Source organism: Sminthopsis crassicaudata, chromosome 1 (assembly GCF_048593235.1).
Source record: "Sminthopsis crassicaudata isolate SCR6 chromosome 1, ASM4859323v1, whole genome shotgun sequence".
In the NCBI taxonomy this organism is placed as follows: Eukaryota; Metazoa; Chordata; class Mammalia; order Dasyuromorphia; family Dasyuridae; genus Sminthopsis; species Sminthopsis crassicaudata.
Genome location: NC_133617.1, coordinates 581,034,688 through 581,054,549, shown reverse-complemented (window position 1 = coordinate 581,054,549; position 19,862 = coordinate 581,034,688). Strand labels below are relative to the sequence as shown.

The 19,862-nt window shown below is 35.9% G+C and overlaps 1 protein-coding gene across 1 annotated transcript in view; it reads left to right on the top strand.

The window, feature by feature from the left end:
• Nucleotides 1-19,862, top strand: part of ANKRD31 (ankyrin repeat domain 31) — a 327,325-nt gene that overhangs the window by 81,017 nt on the left and 226,446 nt on the right. The window contains 1 exon segment of the mRNA XM_074282287.1: nt 16,468-16,572. The gene's annotated coding sequence lies outside the window, so the exon portion shown is untranslated.

Sequence of the window (19,862 nt, the reverse complement as noted above, 5' to 3'; positions counted from 1 at the left end):
TCTTGCTATGTTTTTCTGAAACCATTTCCTTCATCATTTCTTATAAGAATAATTGTTCTATTAGAAATAAGCAGGCTGATTTCAGAAAAGCCTGATGCTGAGTGAAGTGAACAGAACCAAGAGAACACTGCACACAAATAACAAGATACTGTAATGATCAACTGGATGGACTTAATTCTTTTCAACAATGAAGTAATCAAGATAATTCTAATAGATTTGTGGTGGAAAGAGCCATCCACATCCAGAGAGAACTATGGAGACTGAATATAGATTAAAGCATACTATTTAAAAAAAAATAAGATCAAACTTTTCCCGAAAATCTATACGAAATCAAGGGGGAAAATGGACAATTCAGGGCACATATATAGAAAGGAAAAATGTGGTCTTCCATACATATGTGGAGAACACTCATGATAATTTTTTTCCTTGTTTGTCTTTTGTTTTCAAACAGGACTGTGACATCAGGAAGGAGATGTCATGACTTGCAAGTGAATTACATTTAAGTGAGAGAGGGCTGTGCAAGCTCCCTAGCCTCACTCTCTCCTCCAGAGCCACTTGGGTCCACTGGCAGGATCTAGATTAGGAGTGTAGATGGTCTCAGATGCGGTAGCTTTTTAAAGTAAGGTCTTTCTCAGGTTTTGGTTTGTCTGAAGCAACACCCATTCAGTGATTAAGGCTAGGTAAAAATGAAGCAAAGGATGCCCTCTTTTACCTAGCCAAAAAAAAAAAAAAAAAAAAAAAAAAAAAAAATCAGTTTGGGAGGGGAAGACTTTCAGGATTTCTGGACAAAACAGAAACAATTACTATTAAATTCACTCCAAGCCATCAGAATCCAAACAATGACCAAGTGAGGGTTGGGCTGGGACACATAGGGGCAGCTGGGTGAAGCAATGCACAGAACACTGGTCCTGGATGAATCAGGAAGACTCATCTTCATGAGTTCAAATCTTGCCTCAGACACTTGTAGATTTATGACCCTGGATGTACTCATCTGTAAAATGAGCTGGAGAAGGAAATGGCAAACCCTGTCCATGTCTCTGCCAAGAAAATCCCCCAATGGGGTCAAAGACAGACCTGATTGAACAATACCAAGAACCTCTATATCTTTTGGTAATATAATTGCTTTTATTTCTCTGGGACTACTCATACCCTCTTCCCCCAACCCCAGCGTTGGTAGGTTATGCAGTCTCTATAAGATACGTAGTCCTCTGCCAAATGGGATATAGTATCACTAGGCATTGTTCCCTGGTGACCTTGCATGATCATTTTATAATAGTCCTGTGTTGGTCCCCTAATCACTACTGTTTATGTAAGGTGAAGCTCTTCTGAGCTCAACATTGCAAAATTGGTCTCTACTTCAAAATTCTGACTTCAGAGACAGACTCAATTAATGTGCTACATTTTCCCATAAGAAATAGGTTCTGTCATATCTTTTTTTGCTTAAAATCCAGAAATTTAATCTTTGGTTCCTTTAAAAATACTGTATATTCTCATACACAGTATTAGACTTGGGGGAGAGGGAGAAGGAAAGAGACTCTGCTGCTTCCCTATCTTTTTAAGTCACTTGCAATGTTGATTCTTTACAAACCAAGGTTAATTATAGCATCCCTGTGAGAATATTGGCAACAAAAGATATAGGGTTTTTTGTGTGTCAGTGAGTAACCCAGGGTTAAGTAATAGCAAGCAGTTCATGACATTTCAAATGCAATCTAGGCTGTTTTTTTTTTTCTCCTAGGCAATTTTGGAGCCAGCTCACTGTCCACCTTCAGTGCTTGGGTAAGATATATGGATCAATGGACCCATTCTATGGGCAGTCCATCCCCAGCATGTCATGGTTTCTGTGTCTATTTGCATTTTCCTGGGTGAATTTTGTCGTTGAGGTTATTGTGTGGTTTTTCAATCCTGTCTGATTCTTCATAACACCATTTGAGGTTTTCTTGGCAAAGAAGTTGGAATGATTTGCCATTTTATTTTCCAATTCACTTTATATATGAGGGAAGTGAGACAGGTTCACATCTGAGGCCAGGTTTAAACTGAGAACAATGAGTCTTCCTGACTTCAGATCCAATATTCTATTCTCTATACCATCTGTACTCTGTAGATAGTAAGGCCACACTTTTTTTTTTTTTGATTAAAGCTTTTTATTTTCAAAACATGCACATAGATAGTTTTCAACATTCACCTTTGCAAAACCTTGTGTTTCAAATTTTTTTTCTCCCTCTCTTTCCCCCATCCCCTCCCCTAAATGGAAAGTAATCCAATATATGTTAAACATGTACAATTATTCTATACCTTTTCCACAAAAGTGAAAATGCTATGTTGTGATCCACATTCAGTCCCATTGCCCTCTCTCTGGGTGCAGATGGCTCTCTCTATCACAAGATCATTGGAACCAGCCTGAATCACCTCGTTGAAAAGAGCCATGTCCATCAGAATTGATCATTGTATAATCTAGTTGTTGCGCTGTATAATGATCTCCTGATTTTACTCATTTCACTTACAATCAGTTCATATAAGTCTCTTCAGGACTTTTTGAAATCTGCTGATCATTTCTTATAGAACAATAATATTCCATAACATTCATATACTATAACTTATTCAGCCATTCTCCAACTGGTGGGCATTCACTCAGTTTCCTATTTCTAGCCATTACAAAAAAGGGCTGCCACAAACATTTTTGCACATCTGGGTCCCTTTTCCTCTTTTATGATCTCTTTGGGATACAAAAAGCCACACTCTTTTGAATGATTGTGAACTCTTAGTTCCTTCCTTTCCTAAACTACCTTGTCCTTATTTTGTATTTATTCTCTGCACAGTTATATTTGTACGTGTATTGTGCAAATATATATGTGTATGTACTAATGCATTTGTATATGTCTTTCCTAATGTTTGTAGATTGGTTTCAGGTTATGGTCATCTCTGCCTTAGGGTGGAGGATTATTCCATCTTCTTTCAAATATTTTTGTAGTCTAATAGGATTGCCACTTTTACCATTTTTTTTTTCAAGCTTATTGCAACATATGACTCCTTACTCAATCCTCCCACATCGCGTTTCCCATGAATTTCCCCATCAGGGATTTGTAGGTGAGTGGAATAGAATCAGAGTATTATCCATCAATTTGGATACTCTTGGCAACAGCTGCCTGGACAAAAAAATCAAGCAGAATCATCGAATCAACTTTGTGATTTATATTATGAAAATAATAGCTTTAATTTTAAAAAAGTGATTTGATGAGAGCAGAATCTCAGATTTGGAAAAGACTTCTGGGGTCATCCAGTCCAACATTTGAGATTTGGGCTCCCATGTTGAAAACTCTCCCAAAATGGCCTTTATGAGACTCCTTTCTCTTTTCAATCATCACAGTAGATGGAAGGTAGTACCTTAATTACTTAGCAATTGAGTGGTTAGTGGTTAGAGACCTGGGTTTAGAACGAAGAAGACATCAATTTGAATTCTGCTTGACACAGTTTAGTAGCTGTGTGACCTTGGGCAAGTAACTCTCTCCCAGTTTCAATTTCAGTATCTGTATAATAGAGATAATAATAGGAGCTACTTTACAGAATTGTCATGAGGATCAAATTAGACAACCTTTGTTATAGCACTTGGCAAATTTTAAAGTTCTACCTAGATTAATGCTAGCTAGTTATTATCATGTGTTCTTGTTATGGAGATGTTTGGCAGAAGGGCAGGAAAAAGTCTTCTCTGTCTGGAAAGAAGTCAGAGAAAGGAAGTCCTATCAAATAGATGGTGTGGGGTATACCAAGGTGAGGAAGAGAAAGGGCCATCAGTCAAACATCAAAGCTTACCATGTGCCAAGCACTGTACTAAATGCTAGGGATATAAACAAGCATGATCCCTGCCCTCAAGGAGCTTGCCTTCTAATGGGAGATACATTATGCAAACAACTATGAACATTCAAGATATACACAAGGTAAACACAGGCATAGAGAACATCTCTTTTTTTTTAAATTTATTTTTTTAATTTTATAATTATAAATTTTTTGACAGTACATATGCATGAGTAATTTTTTTTTATAACATTATCCCTTGTATTCATTTTTCCAAATTTTCCCCTCCCTCCCTTTACTCCCTCCCCTAGATGACAGGCAATCCCATATATTTTACATGTGTTACAGTATAATATAGATACAATATATGTGTGTAAATCCAATTTTCTTGTTGCACGTTAAGTATTAGATTCCGAAGGTATAAGTAACCTGGATAGAAAGACAGTAGTGCTAACAGTTTGCATTCAATTCCCAGTGTTCCTTCTCTGGGTGTAGTTGTTTCTGTCCATCATTGATCAAGTGGAAGTGAGTTGGATCTTTTTTATGTTGAAGATTTCCACTTCCTTCAGAATACATCTTCATACAGTATTGTTGTTGAAGTGTATAGTGATCTTCTGGTTCTGCTCATTTCACTCAGCATCAGTTGATGTAAGTCTCTCCAAGCCTCTCTGTATTCCTCCCGCTGGTCATTTCTTACAGAGCAATAATATTCCATAACCTTCATATACCATAATTTGCCCAACCATTCTCCAATTGATGGGCATCCATTCATCTTCCAGTTTCCAGCCACTATGAAAAGGGCTGCCACAAACATTTTGGCACATACAGGTCCCTTTCCCCTCCTCAGTATTTCTTTGGGATATAAGCCCAATAGCAGCACTGCTGGATCAAAGGGTATGCACATTTTGATAACTTTTTGGGCCTACTTCCAGATTGCTCTCCAGAATGGTTGGATCCTTTCACAACTCCCCTAACAATGCATCAGTGTCCCAGTCTTCCCACATCCCCTCCAACATTCATCATTATTTGTTCCTGTCATCTTAGCCAATCTGACAGGTGTGTAGTGATATCTCAGAGTGGTCTTAATTTGCATTTCTCTGATCAATAGTGATTTGGAACACTCTTTCATATGAGTGGAAATAGTTTCAATTTCATCATCTGAGAATTGTCTGTTCATATCCTTTGACCATTTATCAATTGGAGAATGGTTTGGTTTCTTATAAATTAGGGTCAGTTCTCAATATATTTTGGAAATGAGATTTTTATCAGAACCTTTAACTGTAAAAATGTTTTCCCAATTTGTTACTTCCCTTCTAATCTTGTTTGCATTAGTATTGTTTGTACAGAAACTTTTTAGTTTGATGTAATCAAAATCTTCTATTTTGTGATTGATAATGATCTCTAGTTCTCCTCTGGTCATAAATTCCTTCCTCCTCCACAGGTCTGAGAGGTAGACTATCCTCTGTTCCTCTAATCTATTTATGATCTCATTCTTTATGCCTAAATCATGGACCCATTTTGATCTTATCTTGGTATATGATGTTAAGTGTGGATCCATATCTAACTTTTGCCATACTGATTTCCAGTTTTCCCAACAGTTTTTTTTTCAAATAATGAATTTTTATCCCAAATGTTGGTTATCTTTGGGTGTGTCAAACACTAGATTGCTATAGATGTACCCTTTTTTGTCCTTTGTACCTAATCTGTTCCACTGATTGACTGGTCTATTTCTTAGCCAATACCAAATGGTTTTGGTGACTGCTGCTATATAATATAGCTTTAGATCAGGTACACCTAGACTATCTTCATCTGACTTTTTTTTCATTAGTTCCCTTGCAATTCTCTACTTTTTATTCTTCCATATGAATTTTGTTGTTATTTTTTCTAGGTCATTAAAATAGTTTCTTGGGAGTCTGATTGGTATAGCACTAAATAAATAGATTAGTTTGGGGAATATTATCATCTTTATTATATTCGCTCGGCCTATCCAAGAGCACAGAATGTCTTTCCAATTACTTAAATCTGACTTTATTTTTGTGGCAAGTGTTTCATAATTTTGCTCATATAATTCCTGACTTTTCTTTGGTAAATAGAGGGAACATCTCATAGAAAGTGGGATTTGAAGTGAGTTTTAGAGAAAGCCAGAGAACTCTAGAAGGAAGAGATCATTCTAAGCATCAAGAATGGCCAATTAAAAGTCATGGACTAAGGACACAGTGTCACATATGAGAAAAAGTAAGGAGCTTAGCTAGTTATTGCTGGATCATAAAGGAAAAGAAAAGGAACCAAATGTAATGGAAAAAGTGACGGATAGTCTCCAGGCTCCACAAGAACCTCAAGATCCCTTTCTGTATTCCTTGACTCAGTATTCACCTTCTTCCATTTACCTATAGGAATACATAAGTAAATATTTTTTGGTTATTTTTTCCTTTTAAATTTCTTTCCCTTCTAGTAGCCCCAAACTTGCTATAGTTCTGCATAGGGTAAAGAGCTTTCATTATAACTTTGCCATCTAGCAGTAATAATCCATGATTGGAGGTGGGGGTAGAAGTGATACAGCTCAAAAATACATGGGGCCAGTGACAAATTATATGGCTATATCCATGGTCAAGAGATCTCAATAAACAGAGTTGCTACTCCAGTGGCAATTATCTTAACTTATGCATTATTGGAGCACATATGGATTGGATGAGGCATTCCATTATAGATTCTACGACCCAGATCTCATCATGCCCTTGTATACACCATTTTTTTTAAATAGGACAAGGTATGTACAATTGCTAGTTATCACCCCTGCCTTCAACATGGACACAAGTTTTTAATTTGATAAGCTTCAGTTTATCAAATGGTGACCTGATAAATATATTCAGAGGATAATTCAGCATCAGATTCAATACTCAGGATAATTTTCAAACAAGATGTGGTCAGAACTGATTTTATTACTTGGAAGTCACAATCCAGATTAGGAATATTGATTGTTATCTTGGAGTAAGGACAGGGAAACCTATGCTAAAATATATTCCTTTCTCCTAACTCCCTCAAGTGGAAGATAAGCTTCTTCAGGTTAAGGATTATTTCATTCTTTTTATTCCTAGTATCTGGCAAAATGGCTTATGTATAATAGGTGCTCAATGTATGTTTTCAAATTGAATCTAATAAGTACATGGGGTTATTTTTTGGCCCCTAGGCAAACTTAAGAAAATGAATCTGAAGGATCTGGTAGTATGTGTATAGAACCTAGTAGCACATACTTTGTCTGATCTTTAGTCCAATTAATTGAAATTTCTTGGGCTTTGCTTGCTTCTTCCACTTCTCTGCTGATCTTTTGTGGGACATCAGTTTCCTTTGTAGAAGTAACATGTTCCTAGATTTGTAAGATTTCCTTTGGGGGAAATATAATCAAACCAATCCTGATATCCCCTTCTAACCACTGATGGAAAACTCCTCTGTCCCCTTCTGTGGCCTGATCTGAGAGCAATTTGATCTGGATGAACCAGCCTAGAGAGTATCAGTCAGTTAATCAGAACTTTTTGGCACTTGGCTGCATTTCATAGCCTGAGCTTCATAAATGGACTCCCACAAGTCAGTATTCTTTATACTCAGTCTGATCTTGCTCTAAGCCAATTCTGTCTGTTATTCAATGAGTCTCTACAGACTTAAACATAGAACTTCTGATGGACATGATTATATCAAAGATGTTCAATGTTGCTCCCCAAAAGCCCTATTATTTAAAACTAGGTTGTTTCAGAAAATCTGAGGCAGGCTCTTATCTACTATTGCTCATTCTCTTACCGTCATTCAGAAGAGTATTGCCTAGATTTTATGAGACCACTTTTATTTTTTCCTTCTATACCAGATCAGCCATATTTCCCTGTGTGATGATCTTGTAGGCTGTAGGATCAGGTCTTCTCCATCCTGTGTCTATTTTAGAGAATTATCTAATCTTAAGGTTTTTGGTCTCTTCTGCAAGAGATATAGATCTACTCTTCTAAAAATCCCCAGAAGAGGTAAGGGAATCTATCATGAGTCTTAACTCATGGAGTCATCCATTATGTTAGCTACCCCTCCAAGCTTTATGCCATCTGCAAATTCAATGAGCATATCATTTATGCCTTTAGTTAAATCACTGATAAAAAATGCTTAACAGCCCAGAGTCAAACACAGATTTCTGGATTATTCTAGAGTAATGACCTCCTACTATTATGTCAGTCCACAGGCATTTTATTAAGCATTTACTGTGTGCTAGTTAGCACACTGGGTCAGAGCACCAGCCTCTTGTCTTCTGTTCCAACTTTAGGGTTGAAGCCCTGTTTCAGCCTTCATTTAGGTATTTACTTCACTATCTCTCTTCAGAGGCTTCCCAGGGGGTCCTGTATCATCCTGGATCTAGATCATTCAACTACGGCATCTTTGTTCCAAAGACTTAAGATGGTTTTTCTGGCCCTTAATATATATATAACGTTGCCACATGCTATTCGATTGGACCTTGAGGAAAGGTCCTGTGTAGTCAATTGCCTTGCTTCCCTCAATGGATTTATCTCTAGATACAACCACATTCTTCCTGAACTCATTCCTTAATAGTTAGCATATCCCCATGACTCATATCTTGAAACTTGAAGCCATAGAATAATTAACTCCAATTTTTAGTGTCCAGCTATAAAACCAGGCAGGTCTGAATCCATCTGGTTGGGTTATTGTCTAATCCATCTCTGTTTAACATCTCCACATGAATAGTATGTGACACAAAGGTTTCCAGTAAATTATATACACAACATTGTCTTTATTTCCTAGTTTAATAATCCTGTCAAAAATGGAGATGATGTCAGTTTTGTATGAGCTGATGTTGATGAATTCTTGCTTGTTTCCCTACATACATATTCTATAACTGCTTCTTTATATACTTTTCCTATAATTTTCTCAGGAGTCAAAGTCAAATTCATTGATCTATAACATGCAGATGCTTCATTTTTCTGGAAAATCAGGACATTTATCCTTCTCTAATCTTGTGGTAACTTTCTCCTTTGTGTAGTATTTCAAGCATCATTGACAGTGGCTTGGTAATCCCATCTGATAAATCCTATTTGACTCAAGAATAGAGTTATCCGCATGACTGGATATCTTCCCATTCTTGATGATTTCTTAAAATATGATGTCTATGTTCTTTTCTTGATCATGATTTTCAGGTAATTCTTAAATGATCTCTTTTCAATCTATTTTCCACGTCAGTTGTTCAGATATTTCAATTTGTTGACATATTTCAATCCAATGAGATATCTCACATTTTCTTCTACTTTTTCATTCTTTTTGTTTTATTTTATTATTTCTTGATGCCTCGTGGAGTTTTTAGCTTTCACTTGCTCAATTCTATTTTTAAATAATTATTTTCTTTAGTGAGCTTTTATACCTCTTTTTCATTTGACCAATTCTACTTTTTAAGGAGTTGATGTTTTCTTAATTTTTGTAAAGTATGTCATTCATAGTTATTGTCCAGTTATTGTCTCAGTGATACCTATGAGACCACATTTGCTTCTTTGCATTAGGACTCACTACTTTTTAAAAAAAATTATTGCTTAAATTTTGGGCATTTGTATGTGGACATTTGAGGCCATAGATTTCGCTATTCTCTCTGTCTTTGAATTTTATCTCTTGTGAATTTCTAGGTCCCTTTTCTTCTACGCTTCTTTCTTTGATCGCATGTTTAAGAAGATTTTAGTTCACAACTAGCTTCAGACACTTACTAGCTGTGTGACCCTAAGCAAGTCGTTTACCTGATTGTCTCAGTTTCCTCATCTGTAAAATAGTGATAGTAATAGCACCTACTATCCAGAGTTGTGAGGATCAAAAGAAAGAATCATTGCAAAATGCTTACTATGTGCTAGGCACATAGTCTAAGCACCATGGAAATGTCAACTATTATTATTGTTATTATTACTAGTTATAGTTTCTCATTTAAAGGCTATACCATAGGCAGTCTTTTCCTTCCCTTGCTCTTTTTAGTTTAAAGCCCTTTGAGTAGATTTATAAAATACCTAGCATATATATTCTTACCAGTCTTTGATATGCTATCTCAAGTCAACAATATGTCAATCCTCCATTATAAGCCCCAATCAAGAAATACAAATGTGATTTGCTTTTTAGAGTAATTGCATCATTGTGCCTAAGACACAATGTAGGTGGCTTAAACTGGAAAGCAAGCTTTTACACCCAGCACTTTTGCTCCTGTGCCTCTGCCATCAGAGCCCTAGTTAGCCAGGAGAATTAAGGTGAGCAGGCAATATTGTATAGGAAAGCACCTCATTCTAGTCTTGTATGAGGCAAACTATTTTGGGGAGTTATGGGACATGATACACATGGAGGGACAGTTTGTCATAGCAGATAGCCAGGAAGACCTGGCATATCGCCATAGATATTCCATTTAATCCTTCATCTTCAAAGCACTTGTCTGGATAATGAGGGTCACAATACTCATAATACCTAACTTGCAGAGTTCTTGAAATAAGGTGATGCCTTTGGAAATGCCCTTTACAAAATCACAGAACGAGAATCACACTGCCAGTGAGAGTCTGAAGTAGTATCAAACACAACTATTCATGCCTTCAGGCTCAATGTTCTATCAGCTGTATTATACTTACTATTCCTATAGCCAGAATGTTATCTGAAACATCTTTAATCAGCTCTTGCTAGGGTAATAAAACATCTGGCACTCTTTTATATGACCAGGTAAAAGGAGAAAGGTTTCTGACTAAAAAGCTTACCCAGACTTCTCAAGCAAGGGTGCTTAATTTGGACTTCATAAACCACAAAGAGTCTGTGAATAGATTTCAAAGGCCCGTGAACTTGGATGGGATTACATCTTTATTCAATATAGTTGGATTTTTTTTGGTAATCCTGTATGTTTTATTTTAAAACATTATTCTGAGAAGTGATTAACAGGCTTCCTGAGACTGCTAGAGGAGGCCAGGACACAAAAAATTAAGAACCCCTGCCCTAAAGTGAGTATAAGAGTCTTTACAATGTAAACTTCTGGAAAAAGTTATGTATACACCTTGTTAGGAGCTTAGACAGTTTCCTTGAAGATATAGGACACAACAAAGGACACAACAACCAAACAAGACAGTCTAAGCTGCTCATCAGCGGACCATGGACGATTCGTAGCCCATCTCTTTAATGCAGGAGAAGGCTTTGGGAGCACATATGTTGGGACCTTTCTGATTTCCGGACTTGTTTGAGAGGTAGCGGAATAAGTCACAGCTTATCCTATATCAAAGCTCCACTTCAACAGCCTGGCCTGGAGCCAAGACCAAAAGTTCTGAACATCTGAAGCTCAGCTTCCTCTGGCTCTCCAACTCCTGACCCTCAGGTCTCCTGCTCTTGGGGCATCTTTAGCTCTGGCATGTATTTTTTTCCATTCACAGGAGCCCATGAACGCTAAGAAAAGGTTTGGTTACAAAGGAGGAATAACATTACAGTAAATCTATCTTCCTGCAAACACTTTCACAGAGCTTAACAAAATCACGTACTCAGGTTTACTGGGCAGTGCTAATACTTGCTACAGAGGACTTAGCCCGGGCTCTCATGCCCATGACCCAAAGTCAAACTAGGGAACAAGATCCTATCTCTGTGGAACCAAGGACGACAACTCTTCTTCCTCAGACTTGTCTCGGACTTCATTTTGTGTCTGGGCTTCTGATTTGCTATATTTAGCTCACAAGTTCTCCATTGTAGATTTATGTGCTACAAGGCCTACAACCTCATGAGGTCTCAAACTTTTCTGTCTCTGTCTCTCTCTCTCTCTGCCTCTCTATCTGTATGTCTGTCTCTCTCTCCCACTTTCTCTCTGTCTCTTTCTCTGTGTCTCTCTCTCTCTGTCTCTCTCTCTCCCTCTCTCCCTCTTGGTCTCTGTCTGTCTCTCAGTCTGTCTGCCTCTGTCTCTGTGTGTGTGTCTCTGCCTCTCTCTCTCTCACCCTTTCTCTCTCTTCCTCCCTCCTTCTTTTTCTCTGTCTCTGTCTCTTCTCTCTGTCTGTCTCTCTTTTTTTCTCTCATTCTCTCTCTCTTGCTGTTTTTTTTCCTCTCTCTTTTTCCCTCCCTTCCTCCCCCTTTTCTTCTCTGTCACACCTTTGAGGAGCCTGTATTTAAAAAGCATAGGTAACCTAGGCTTCTTGCCTAGAGTTCTGAAATTGGTTCCTATTCTAATGTTGGAACAGAGCAAGAGAACAAAGTGGAATCTCTTAGGAGGATTTCAATATAGTTCTGAGAATTGTGATTACTTTTGTGACCTTCCTGGTTTGTCAGTTCCTGAAGTACCATTTTATGGATATCCTCAGGGAGAGTCTTGTGAAAGTAGGCCATGTTCTTTTCTCTTTTGTTCTGTTTCTTCTTTCACAACATAACTAATGTGGAAATATGCTTACGTGATTGCACATGTATTATAATCCATATCAGAGTGCTTGCCATCCTGGGGAGGGCAATGAGAGAAAAAAAATTAAAATTCAAAATCTTCTAAGAAATGAATGTTAATATTGGATTGCTTGCCATCCAGGGGAGGGAGTGGGGGGAAGGAGGGAAAAATCCGAAACACAAGGCTATGCAAGAGTCAATGTTGTCAAATTATCCATGCATATGTTTTTAAAATAAAAAGCTTTAAATAAACAAATAAGTAAAAATGAATGTTAAAAACTATTTTTACATATAATTTAAAAATTACTATTTACAAAAGAAAAGGAGAAAGAAAGTAGGCCATGTTGCAAGCTATTAATAGTCTTAAGACCAGTGGATAAGGCAACACTAGTGGATCAGATAGCAATAATGCCGTTATCAATGACAGTTGAATCACTCCTGAATCATTCCTTTTGGACTCGTCCTTTTTTTGAAGGTATGCCTATGTTAGAGGTGGAGGAGTTCTGACAGGAAAAATCATTACCCTTCCTGAATCCAATTGGAAAAATATCTAAGTGCCATTGTTAGTCCAGTTGCTTCACTTCCCACCTTGTATAAGCAAGGAGCATAGGTTTGGAGCTATCTAGTCCAACTCCCTTGGACCACCCAGCTAGTGAATTGCAGAGGATGAATCTGAATCTAGATCTTTTGACTTCAAATCCGCCATTCTTTCAATCATACTTCTGCCCTACTTTCAAATCTCAAGGAGAGAAAAATTATACTTAACCTATATTTATAATATTATAGTGAAATTCAATCATAAATTAGTATAGTCTATCATGTTTTATATGTTTAAAATTTTCAAAGACACGCCATCTCTTCCCACACAGACAATTTTTAGTCTTTTTGTTATAGAGGGTAAAGAGATACTTCCTAATTGACTCTTGATGATTAAGAATTAATAATAACTAGTATTTATATATTGTTTTGAGATTTACGTATGTTATCTCATTTAATCCTCATAACATCCTTAAGAGATAGGTGCTATTATTATCTCCATTTTACAAAAGAGGAAATTGAGGCAGATAGTGGTTTGTTGTGATACGGGAGCTCCAGTATCACAATAGTGGTTGACTTGCCCAGAATCACATACTTGTAAGTGTCTGAGGAAGGATTTGAATTCTGTCTTTCTGGTTCCAAGTGCTACTATACTCTATCTCCTAGATGCTCAGTTTTTTTAGTAAAGATGTTTTAAGCTTCTATTCTCCCTTTTCACCCTGGCTATAACTATGCCTGGAACACTTACTTTCTTCATTCCAGCTACTGAACTCTCTGGCTTCATTTTAAGTGCCAACTAAAATCCCACCTTCTACACAAAGTTTTTTCCAACCTCTCTTAATTCTTCCCTCTATTAAATATTTTCTGCTTACCTGTAAATAGTTCAATATACATACACACACATACAAATGAATGCATATATTATGTGTATATATGTATATATACATATATATGTGTGCATACACATATGTGTTTATATGTTGTCTTCCCCATTAGATTATAAGCTCCTTGAGGGTAGGGAGTGTCTTTTGCTTCTTTTTGTATTCCCAGCATTTAGCACAGAGACTGGCACATGCTAGGTGTTTAATACATGTTTACATATTGATTGATCAATATATCTCCCAGATTTGGTTACAGAAACTAATAGTGACATATGCATTACTTCCCTCACCCCAAAAAAACCCGAAACACAACTGACAAATAATTGATAAACTTGCTAATGATATTAACTAATTGATAATTTCCTTTTATCATAAGTTTTGGTAATCTGTCATCAATCAGGACATAGATGTATCTTGTAAATATACTTAGCTAGTATCATAAAAACCCACTGGAGACTAAACTCCTGAATTCTCCCTGTGCTTAGAAATGTGAGTATCCATCTTATGTTAACTTGAGTGAAGTGCTGATTAATGGAGACTTGCCAGAATATCACCTTGGAGGAAGATATCTGGTTTTTAGCAGGTCAGGAAGGGAATCTTTTCATAAAAGGCAGTATGAGATAAGTTTACCAGGAGCTCTAGGAATCAGGTTAGTGGTTTTTTCCTTGAAGGTTGGATATTTACATTATTGAATCATCAATAATGTTTGCATGGATTTGTGACTGAAAATATTATTAGTGTACCATTAGTCCTAATAAGCATATGTATCAGTAATTTGAATTTTATGAGTCCACTATGTGTTTTACCCATTGTGCTGAGTGCCTTCCTCTAGGTCTCTTAATATTACATCGGTACCAACCCAGCATATAAGATACCCATTTGTTATTTCTCACAGTCATATGCCTGGCAAGTGCAAGATAATGATTTTAAGGAAAAGCAATCAATTTATATGCAAGGAACAATGTGTTCTGGGCTAACAGTTACAGCTCAGGAAGACGCCAAAGGAAGGTATGGTACTGTCTCCTGAAAACATTGAGCTGATATACTAAGACAAAGTTGAACAGACTGTAAGATGATATCAAGAAGAAAACAGAAAATAAATTAGAATGCATCATCTTGCATTTGTACTGTGCAACTCAATTTAGTAAGCATTTATTAGGGGCCTATTTCTGCTCTTTCTCTCACGGTATGAGCATCTTGCATGCTGAGTGTTAGTTGAGGGTCTCCTTTTACTGTCAGTTTATTCATTCTGCTTAGGCTCATATTGTCAATGAGAGGGTTGGCCTTAAAAGGCCTTCTTCACATTCCTGATTAATTAGAAAAAATGTTAAGACTTTCTTGTCTTTGACTTCCTTATGTCCTTCCTTTTCTCACAGTAAAGTATAAGGGGGAAAAGCCATTATATATTGGTCCAATTTGTTCTTTTATAAAATTGTTCTCAGACAGGAAGAACATTATGCTCCATACTATTCATTTTTTGGGTTTTGTGCCAGCTAAAAATTTAAATATTTGTTTTCTTTTGTTTGACTAGAAATCCTAGTTCCTGCCTTTCTCCTGTGTGGTATAGGGGGAAATAATATTTTCATCTAAATTAATTGTTTCCTTAGCCTACATATGGAATCCATCTGTTTTCTAGAATAAATTTCCTATCTTTAGAGAGACCTCCACCCCTTTCCAAATAAATAAAAATACAACACTGTACTTTAAGGACAATTTAAGGGATTTTCAAGGATAACTGCCAGATTTTGGCTTAAATACTGACTTTGGAACTTAATTCTTTCAGTGAAATGTAACTTTACTGTTTGTAGATATTGCTGATGATACAAAGTTTAGATAAGACATACACTCCATTAAAATCATTTCACAAAAATTAAAAAAGTAATATGAATTTGACAACTATGTATAGGACATATATTATTATTCAAAGGATAGAAATAATTACAAAACAAAAATTAATTACTGATTACATGAAACTGAAAAGATTCCTCACAAACAAAATTAATGCATCTAGGAAAAGAATCTTTGTATCAAATTTCCTAAATAAAGCTCTGATGTCTAAGAGAGATATGTGTGTGTATAAAACCAAAATCCATTGCCTAGAGATATATCATCAAAGATTATAAACAAATAATCTCAAACAAATCACAGACTATAAACAATAAAAATAATATTCCAAATTAATATCAATAATAATTAAAAGAAATGTGAATCAAAATATTTTGAGATTTCACCTCATATGCATCAAAAAGGCAACTTTTAATAAAGAGGGCAATACTTAATGGCTGTGGGAAAATAGCATATTAATGCATTGTCAGTGGAGTTGTGAAACAGTACAGCTGATATGAACTATCTTCTCCTGTGAGGAAGAAGCCCAACCAACTATTATCAGACATAATCAAATTCCCAGACTATTCTGTTTGAATACAGTGATTGTGAGAATGGAACTTTTTTGTCTATCACTCAAACCTCTCTGCATCTTTAAACAGGTGTATACCATCTGGCTTCTTAATTCCCCATCTTTGTCTTATTTGAATTGATGACTTTATGCCTACGAAACCCTCAAGGCTATATTTCCCCTATTAAAAAATCTTGTTATGGTGAAGATCTTTGCTAAATTTTTTGAGGACTAAGCCCACTATAAGATTACTCTCTCTTCTTCCTCATAGTGCCTTCCCTCTAATGGCATCTTTCCTCCTTACTCTACTTAACTTTAGTTATGCTCTCCCAACTCTATTCCATACTTGCCACTTCTGATGCCTATTTTACCTCTTATTTTTGCCTGTCATCTCTTCCCCTAAATAAACTTGCTTTTTGCCAAAGAGAATGGACAATATGAATTTCTCTCATGTTTATTTCAAACTAGGAATTGCTGGAGCGACCTCAGCACAACCATTCTGGAAATGTATTTGGAATTTTAAAAATAGAATCAGTAAAATGTCTCCAACCTTTGATTCTACTACGATATAAGGTAAGAAGAAAATTCACATATTCATAGCAACATTTTTATGATAGCAAAGAATTAGATGTTTATTGATTAGGGAGTGGTTCAAAAATTATGGTACATTGATGTAATAGAATATTACCATATTATGGAAAATGACAATATGGTGATTCAGAGAAGTGTGGAAAGATTTATATCATTTGATGCAGAGTAAAAACAATATATACAATGATGAGCCAAGAAAAAATACACACAATGATGATAAATGGAAAGAAAAAACAAAACAATCAAAGATGAATGCTGCAAAATTGCAAAGAATTAACATAGCTCCAAAGAAGAGATATAAGAAGGCATTCCATTCTCTTCTTTGCAAAGGTGGGAGATCAGTAAGTGTAGAGCATTACACACATTTAAACATTTCTTGTCTTTTTTCCCCATTAAAGTATCTGTTGTATGATTTGGAACTATACCCAAAAGGCTATAAAACTATATATACCCTATAACCTGACAATATCACAGTAGATATATATCCCAAAGAGATCAAAGAAAAAGGAAAAGCATCCATTTGTATGATAATATTTATAGTAGTTCTTTTTATGGTGATAAAGAATTGAAAATTCAGGGGATACCCATCAGTTGGGGAATGGCTAAACAAGCTGTGCTATATGATTGTGCTTTAAGAAATCATGAGCAAGATGGTTTCAGAAAAACTTAGAAAAACTGATAGGAACTGATGTAAAATAAAGTAAGCAGAACCAAAACATTGTGCATAGTAAAAGCAAGTTTGTAAAGATGAACAATTGTGAAAGACTTAGTAACTCTGATCAAGACAATGATTCAAGACGAATTCCAAGGGACACATGATGAAAAATGCTATCTACTTCCCAGAGAGTGCAGATTGAACTATACTTTTTAACACTTTATTTTTCTTGTTCTGTTCATTTGTTTTCTTTTACAATATGGCTAAGGTGTTTTGTATGACTTTACTTGTATAATCAGTATCATATTGCTTGCCTTCTTAAGGGTAGTGGAGGGGAGGGAAGGAGAAGATTTGGAATTCAAAATTTTAAAAATGAATGTAATTTTTAAAATTATAATTAGAAAATAATTTTAAAAATAAAAATATGCAGCAAGTACTTCAGCACTCATCTGCTTCAAAATTCATTGAATTCATTATTCAATACATTTTTAAATGAGAAAAGTGCTTTAGCACTTGACTCTTGCTCTGTACTGATTGCACTGGGATGTGCAGTTGTGAGAATCCCCTCTGGTCGGTGCACAGATCCAACGTGAAAGAATTCGAGAACCCGAAAAGTCTGATTGGCACTGAGAAGCCAGCTTTTCTAGGAAGACAGTGGCAAGGTCCTGTCAGAGAAATAACAAAAGTTATCACAGAGAAGATAATGTCTTCACAGCAGGCAGGAGTTCTGGCAAGCCGCTGTGCCAAGAGGAGAAAGAGGTCCCTTGGCAAAGCATAATCCTACTTCGGACTTCTGCAGAGATTTGGAGTTCAAAATTGTTTTTTATTGTCAGTCTGAGGCTTGGGCTTCCATTGAAAATTGGAGGAGAATCCCTAAGGGTTGTCAATGACCCCAGGCCTAAATTTCTAGTTAAAAAGAGAGTACTTATCTTGGAGTTTCAAGCCACTTAACAGGAATATCAGGCTCAGATCTCCATCTGAATAACGTAATTTTGAAGGCTTTTCTCTAGAATCTTGGGAATTTCATGAAGGGCCACCCCAAAAGATCAATGGAGGGTGATTTGACCAAGATCTCCCAATTGAAGAACGCAGCTTAACTTGGAAAAGGATTGTCTGGGGAAGTATGCTTTTCCCCAGACTTTTTGGAGTCTAAGACCCTGAATCTAGTTTCAGGGTTCACTTCCATCAATAACATAAGTCTGATCTAATACACACACAGAAGCATATTATATATACTATATTTATATCTATACTATATATACTATGTGTATATATGCATACTATAAATATACACACATAGAGAGTATACATTTAATATGTATTTTATATATATACACACATATAGTACCTATACATACTATATAGTATATATATATACATACTAAGTACATATTATATATACATATATATATAATACTATGCATTTCTTTCTATCTATCTATGATGTATACACAGTGTTTCTTTAAGTATAATGAAAGCTCCTAAGGACATACTGTTTCATTTTTGTCTTTGGGAAAGAAAACAAGCATTTATATAGTACCAACTATGTGCCAGGCATTGTGTTAAACACTTCACAAATATTTTCTCATTTGATTCTCACAACTGTGAAAGGTAGGTGCTATTATTATCTCCATTTTACAGATGAGGAAACTGAGGTAAGCATAGGCTAAGTAAAGTCTCACACACTAATAAGGGCCTGAGACCAAATTTGAATTCAAGTTTTCTGACTCCAGGCCCAGCTTTATCCACTGAGCCACCTAGATATTTCTATCTTCCTATACTTAGTACTTAGTACAATGCATTGCACTTAGTAAAGAAATTAACAGATGCCTTTTGATTGGTCCATGTCACCACCCATGTGCAGAGGAAAAATTCTGTTTTCATGTTCCCTGAAGTAGTTTTATGTCACATATATGCCTTTGTTTTTCTAACCCTTTTTATCCAGGTGATAGTAGAAAAGAGGGAGAATCCTTTTGGGGGAAATGAAGTACAGTTCCTTAAAAAAAGCAATGATCAACTTCAAATGGAAAAAAAAAAAAAAGAAGAATCTGAAAAGATGAGATGGAATGAAATCTTAATTTGTGATAAGAGGTTGTAGGATAGAAAAATGTGACACAGGGAAGAAAAGGACCAGTTACTTTTAGAGACTTGTAACAGCTATGAGTTTCTTATCTTAAATTAAACTCCCTAAAGAGGAAGAAAGTTTTGTGCTTCAAAGAATGATGATGAAGACACATAGAAAGAAACCATTTGTTACTGGACAGAACAAGATTGTTTCCTAACTCCCTTCGGAGGGGATTTTATGCTCATCTCACATGGAACAAGAGGGAATTATGTTGTTTTACTGTGGCATGATGTAACTGAGGACCCACTTTAAGACTTGTTAAATATAGAAATCACCAAGCCCAAGGAATGTTTCACATGCTATCAGGTTTGAGGTCCATGTTGGCTTGTTTTGTTTAAATTTTTTTCCTTTGTACAAAAGGATATTCTAAGAGGAAAGAAAGCTGTGTCAGAAAATGATTATGGTATAAAAAACCAAAAGATATTAATACAAAAATAAAGTTTCTCTTTCTCTCTACATATATACACATACATATATATATATGTATATAAA